General features: G+C 36.2%; 1 pseudogene; it reads right to left on the bottom strand.

The window, feature by feature from the left end:
* Window positions 1-306: 306 nt before the first annotated feature.
* LOC115022816 (immunoglobulin lambda-1 light chain-like) lies at window positions 307-5,933 on the bottom strand (annotated as a pseudogene).
* Window positions 5,934-6,866: the final 933 nt, after the last annotated feature.

Genomic DNA, 6,866 nt, shown 5'->3' with positions numbered 1-6,866 from the left:
AAACAACAGTGTCATCAGCGTAGAGCTTTACATCCACACTGACACAGTTATAAAAGGGGGTCAGCACTGAACCTGGTGAAACAGACACACACACTGACTGTATATAATATCTGTGTGGATATATTTACTTATCTTGTCCTTGTTTAGCTGAATGTTTATATAGTAATAATAAGTATATTCAGAGCTACTTACAACCACACACAGATTACTTGTAGGCGTCAACATAAACGACCAACGAAATGGATTCTGTTTCTGATTATTTGCGTTAAAGCCAAACTGAAATCCATAATACAGACACACAAACACTGTGATTTTTAGCTTTATTGAGCATTTGACAAACCTGCCGCACTCTGCACAAGGTATTAAAGAGAAACAGAAGAATATGAAAGATACTAAACACAATAAAACATCTACCAGCTAACGATTCATCTTTCTATAAGTCTACAAGTCACAAGTAAAGGTGGAAATAAACACATAAACACAGAATGTATACTTAGTAACTGCAAATATATATGTGTATATGTACTTATAGTTTTAGGATGACGGTAACCTGCATAACAAGATACATTTTACAACCGACCACAACACGTCATAACTGATATTAGAGAATACTGATCACAGAGAGAAAAGAGATTGATGGGATGTGATGGAGAGAAAAGGCGATCAGAAAACAGTCAGTCAGCATGTGAGCAGTTGGTGGACGCTCCCTTGTTCCTGAGGATCATCAGCAGAGAGAGTCCACAGCAGTACACCAGACTCTTCACTATCAGCACTGTGTACAGCAGGCAGAGCAGCCTCACCCTGCACTGAGACTGGAAGGACACTGACACACACACGACACACAGACACACACACACACACACACACACACACACACACACACACACACACACCAGACACACACACGCACACACACACACACACACAGAATTTAATCAGTGTAATGTTTCCCGACGGGACGACCAGCTTCACATGGAGACAGGGGTCGTCTACAGTTTCAGTGAAAGCTCAAAGGTCCTTATTAAATACAACAAGTCAGCGCCCCACCAAGCTTTGCAACAAGCCAGTCGCCACAATTTATTTTTAGCATTTTACGTTTGTGCAAAACACGGATACGTTGAAGGTGAACGTCTGTGAAGCAAAACCACGTTTCATAAATACGTTTCATATCAGCCTCGTCTCACGCTTGTCGAAACGTCGACATTCAACGTATCCGTGTTTTGCACAAACGTACAATGTGACATTTCTTCCAGCCGACTGGGCTGCTTCCTGGGTCTGTAGACAGGACAGTGACTCTCAAGGTGGACGTTGAAAATGAAAGCTGCACTGAGAAAGGAAACATTGGCATTGAAGGAGAGGCAGCAGGTGATCTTACAGTCAGCTTGCTGCAGTGCTGGCAGGTCTGCTGGCTCTCTCTCTGGAGGACAGGAGGCTGCTGGAGCTGGAACCTCTGAAACAGAAAAGCAGTGAAATGTTTGGAGTGAGATGTCTGTCTTCTGCTCCTCTGCTCTCTTTGACAGCGTCTCCACATGAAGCTGAATCCCTGCTGAACACAGTCACCAAGCCTTCATCACCTTGTTCTGCTTGGGCCTCCACTGTGCCCCCCTCGTGCCGGACGTAGCAGCGGTATTTATATGTGCTGTTCTCTTGCTGGTGGATCAGCAGGATGCCGGCGGTGCGTCCCGACTCTCTGAGCTCCAGCTGCTCTCCCTCAGCAGGGGGCAGCTCCTCCAGAGGACCGTCCTCCTTTCGTCTTCTCCAGGAGAACTGGACCAGAGGAGGGAACATGGCTGAGGCCAGACACAGCAGGGAGCTCTTCCCCTCCAGGTGGGCTCTGGATGCTGCTGGGTACACGCTCACCACGGGCTTCACTACCTGCTCATCTGAAGTTTGACACACATTCACACAGTCAACAGCAGCTTCCAGCACTGCACTGCATTCAGTGTGATCCTGGAAACTACATGGACTGTGATCACTAAAGTCCTCATCAATACAGCACAAAGTTCAGTCCATACACTGTGTTCACCTGCTGATCAGACACACTGAGCGTCATCACGGGTCTACACAACAGCTGCTTCTACAACTCTTTACTTTAGTACAAGTTCATTCACTATAATGTCCCATTCATTATTATTATTAATATAATGTTATATAAGATAATGATGATCATGATAAGTATCTTCATACAGTGGAAAACTTGTTCCATATTAAAGTTAATAAACATTATTATAAATTACATATTTACCTTCACGTAAAATAACATTTACAATTTAATGATTACAATATAAATATAACATATTATATATTATCAAATATTATTAAGTTTAACCACCTAAAACAACAACTCAATATATTAATCATTTCATACTTTTTTTATAAATATTGAACTTTTACGCACAATTACAAAAATAGTTTGGAAATAATATCAAATGTGACTTCCATGTAAATAATATATAAAAGTTACGACTTTATTTATCACTGACGGGAACTTCACATATAATTTAATACAAAGTGATATAATATAATATAATAATGATACTTACATAGAATGGATATTGTATTCTATATATATATATATATATATATATATATATATATATATATATATAAATTATAATAATACATATTTAAATTCTGATTAATACAATCGTGTTTCAATGGTTACAACATTTACAACGTATTATATATTTAACACTATATACTTAATGCTAACCATTAAAAACACTAATAAATAAAACAATATTTCACTTTTATACACAACTACAATAATATGTTGAGAAATATCAAATGTGAATTTAGACTGCTATTGATCCCTGAGGGGAAATGAACATATAATATAAAACTAAATATTATAATATAATTAAATATGATGCATAATATTTACCACAAAACATATTTATTGTTGTATATGTCTGGTATATGTATTTTGAATAGATTAAGGTTAATTTACTATTTATATTTATATATATTATCTGTTTAGGACTTTATATAATCACCCTATATCATATAAAATTATATAAAATAGTTTGTATAAATTATATATATGTTATTGTTATATTGCAAAATCATTTCCCTGTATTAGAGTTCATATAAATATAATAATAAGTTAAATATTTACCTTCACATGAAATACATTTTTATATAAATATTGTTACTTTAATAAAGATTAATATTATTAAGTATACATGTTATATATTTACCCATTCATATACTTTACTCAACCAAAGAATTAAAATTTCAACTTTTTTTCATCACCATTTTAATTCTATAAACAATTACAATGAGATGTTTGAATATTTAAAATGACAATAAAAACTCCAATATAATATAATATGAAACAATATAATACAGTATCATATATTATAATATAATATAATATAACATATTATAATATAAGATAATACAATATATATTTCAATATAATATAATAAAACATAATATCAATAATACAATCTATAATAATACAATATAATATATTATATTATATATATTATATGATATAATATAATTTAATTTAATGAATGATTATAATTCAAATGTATTTTGTATCTGATACATAATATTTACCACCAAAAATATATTATTGTTATATTTAAATAATCTTTTACACAATATTTATATCTATATTTAAAGTTTGTTAAGATATAAATAAGTGTGTTCATTTTATATAATCTTATATCATATATTTAAATGAGTAAGCATGATTTATATTTATTCTAATATCATGTTCAGTATCTGTAAAGTTATAAAGTTAATTCAACCATTAATTAAAAAAAGTTATTATTTAACTTTAACAATTTATTTAAAGTTACATAAATTGTTTTAAAAACAGATTTTCCATCTATTAGATTAAGTTTACTAACATATTGTATCTTGTATATAACAGAGACAAGCTATACTGTGTATTTAAAACATTACAAATATCACACTTTTTCTATATAAATGAGTTTAATCTGCAGAATAAAGAATAACTTGAGTTCAGTGAGATTTAAACATATTTGCAGGAAGTTTGAACCTTTTTTATGTAACAACAGCTGCACGGCTGCAAGAATTCTACTAATGATAAAAAGTAACATGTGAAGCCTGAAGCAGCACAAACTCATCCAAACACATGTTCAACGTGTTAAATAAAGTGAAGGAAGAAGTTTATTCTTACCTGTTACATACAGTTTAGTTCCAGAGCCAAAGATCGCGTATCCTGCCCTCACCCCCCGTCACCACAGTGAAACAGAGTGATACAAAAACCTGTCTGCTGTTGAACGTGTCAGCTGAGGTGAACGAGTCCAAATGATTCACCAGGATCATGTTTCAGCTCATGTGTTTCTCTAATGTTCATATTAACACGTCTCTTCTGTATTGTCCTTTTAGACACAGAGCGTCTGCGTGGAGCGTTGCTTCACACGTTCCTGCTCCTCAGAGGATAAATCCTGCTGACTTTGGGAAGTTTCTATCTGGCTCCATCATCAGCTCACATCTTTAAATTGTCCATTTGATTTAGGACGTGTGTGTGAAATGACAGGACGCTTGTCCACATGGTGTGTGTGGTAGTTTGTATTAGAAGCAGAAAGAGTTCCTGTGAGAGTGTTTGGATGTTTTAAAGGGTTGGACTTTGATTTCATTACACTTTGTTTAAACACTTCAAACATCTCGTGCATCAATATTGTGTCACATTCGGCCATGAGACATTTCTCTGTTGATCAGCAGCTGGACATAAACATTAGGATTCATCCTCTGGGGACCATGAACATCCACTGGACATGTGATAGAAGTCAGGCAGGTTATCTTGTTCTGGATCTCAGTGTTGGTTGGATGGAAAGACCTGAGCCAAAGGTCCCACTGCTCACAGAGAAACTTCATTCAATCCAAATACGTTTAGCAAATCTGTGTTGAGGGGGGAACTGTCCTAAAACCTGGAGTCCACTTTATTATTGACTGAAGGGAAATGATCTGCTGACATGTGATGTTAGAAATGTGTCTGCAAAGCTTTTATTGTGAAGGACACAGGAAGTGTTTGCATGAAGAGCAGATCAGCCTTGTGAGGAGGAACGGACTTTATTCCTGCAGCAGGTCGAAGAAGACGATTTTCAATCTTCATCAAAATGTTGTTTTTATTATTGTGTCACTTTTGTTTTAGTGAATCATTTTAATCAGGCACTGCTTTTAAAAGGTCTTTGTTTGTTGTTTATTTGTGTTATTAATGTAGATGTTATGGTTATTGTTGTCTCTCTGTTTGATCTTTGACCTCTGTGTTTGTCCTCACTGTGTGGAACAACAATAAACCTGCTGGAATATCTGACAGAAACATAAAGAACATATCAAATCAATCCTCAGTTCAGTGTTTGTGGCTGAGATGGAGACATGTGAACCTGGGCTGTGGTTCACGGCTCTCTTCCTGTCACACACACTGTTTGACATCTGTTCATCTGGAGGTTTTTGTACGGGCTGCAGGGATAATGTCTCACTGTGGGGCCATCCTTCCCACAGGAGCAGTAGTTAGGTGGCTGAATGAGTGAGTTTAACTTTCTGGATCTTCAACTCAAAGCCGTTCTGTTTCTTCACAGCTGAGAAATCATCTTTCTGAGGATGATTGTAACCTGAGTAAACTTTACCAGTATGACTTATAATTCTCAGAATCCTTGTGAATGTTTCTGTGTCTCTCTTCTGGTAGCCAGAGTACATAAGGAGAAGGATCATACACAGCTCAGATGTCTCGACAGCTGAATGAAACTTCTCCACCAACTCTCCTGGTCAATGTTAAATCATCCTGAATCAGATCTGCTGCCATGGCAACCAGCGCTGTTATAAAAACCAGACAGGTAGATGAAGGTGAGCGTGACGGTGTTTGTTAAAGGTTGAGTTTGCCGGCTCCTGATTGGCTGGAAACACTCACCTGAACACAGACAGCACAGAGCAGCAGCTGGGAGGAAAAGCATTTGTGCCGGCGGTGTCTCCTGGTGAACCTGCGGAGAAGCTGAGGCCAAACAAGGACGAGCTGTGAGATGAGACGAACGTGTTTGTGACGGCTGCTCACACCTCCCATCAGCCCCTGCTGCACACGAGCTGCTGTCTGACAACACGCCTTTTACACAGCACACATTTTCACTTCCTACTAAAGTAACGAAGGCCGGATGTGAAAGAAGTCACATGTTGTTCTGAAGTAAAAGCATTGATTCCAGAGTGTCTAAATATTCTGTAAAGTAAAGTAAAAGGTCTTGATTTCCACATTTCTGGAAGTTTTTAACTTCCTTTGATGCGTCGCAGCTTTTGTGAAAGAAATGAAAACATATTACAAAGTACAAAATCTCCATTAGTATTTATTCCTTCTAGTTTCTATAAATTCTGTTAATTCAAAATAAAAAATAAACAGCAGCTTATGTGCTGAATTAATTCACTGAAGTTTATTTATAAAGCACTTTTAAAAACACGCAGAGTCGACCAACGTGATGATAAACATCATAAACAAAGTAAATAATATAACATAAACATAAAAAGCAGTAGAAATAACAGAACAATATTATCCCAAACACAAATAAATAAGAAAAGTGGAAAGTAATGAAAGAAGTGAAACATAAACCTCAACGACACTCAAAGGCCTGAGAAAACACGTGAGTCTGAAGTTTATCTTTAACGTGTCGACAGAGGGGGAATGCTTTCTGAAATGTTTCCTCTAATCTCCTTTAAATGGAAAAACATCATCAAACCAAAGCAGACAAATGTCCGTGTGTTCCTTTAAGAAGCTTCAGGAACAGTTCGGACACACTTAACATTATTTAAGGGATATGTATTTGTGCTGTTTGCTGCTGGTGCTGACATTAAACATCACAGAGAAACAGCACCACCCTGTGGTCAGTCACAGGAAGTGCAGG

This window comes from Cottoperca gobio, chromosome 17 (assembly GCF_900634415.1).
Source record: "Cottoperca gobio chromosome 17, fCotGob3.1, whole genome shotgun sequence".
Classification (NCBI taxonomy): domain Eukaryota; kingdom Metazoa; phylum Chordata; class Actinopteri; order Perciformes; family Bovichtidae; genus Cottoperca; species Cottoperca gobio.
The sequence above is the reverse complement of the archived record's forward strand: the minus strand, read 5'-3'. Positions and strand labels throughout refer to the sequence as shown.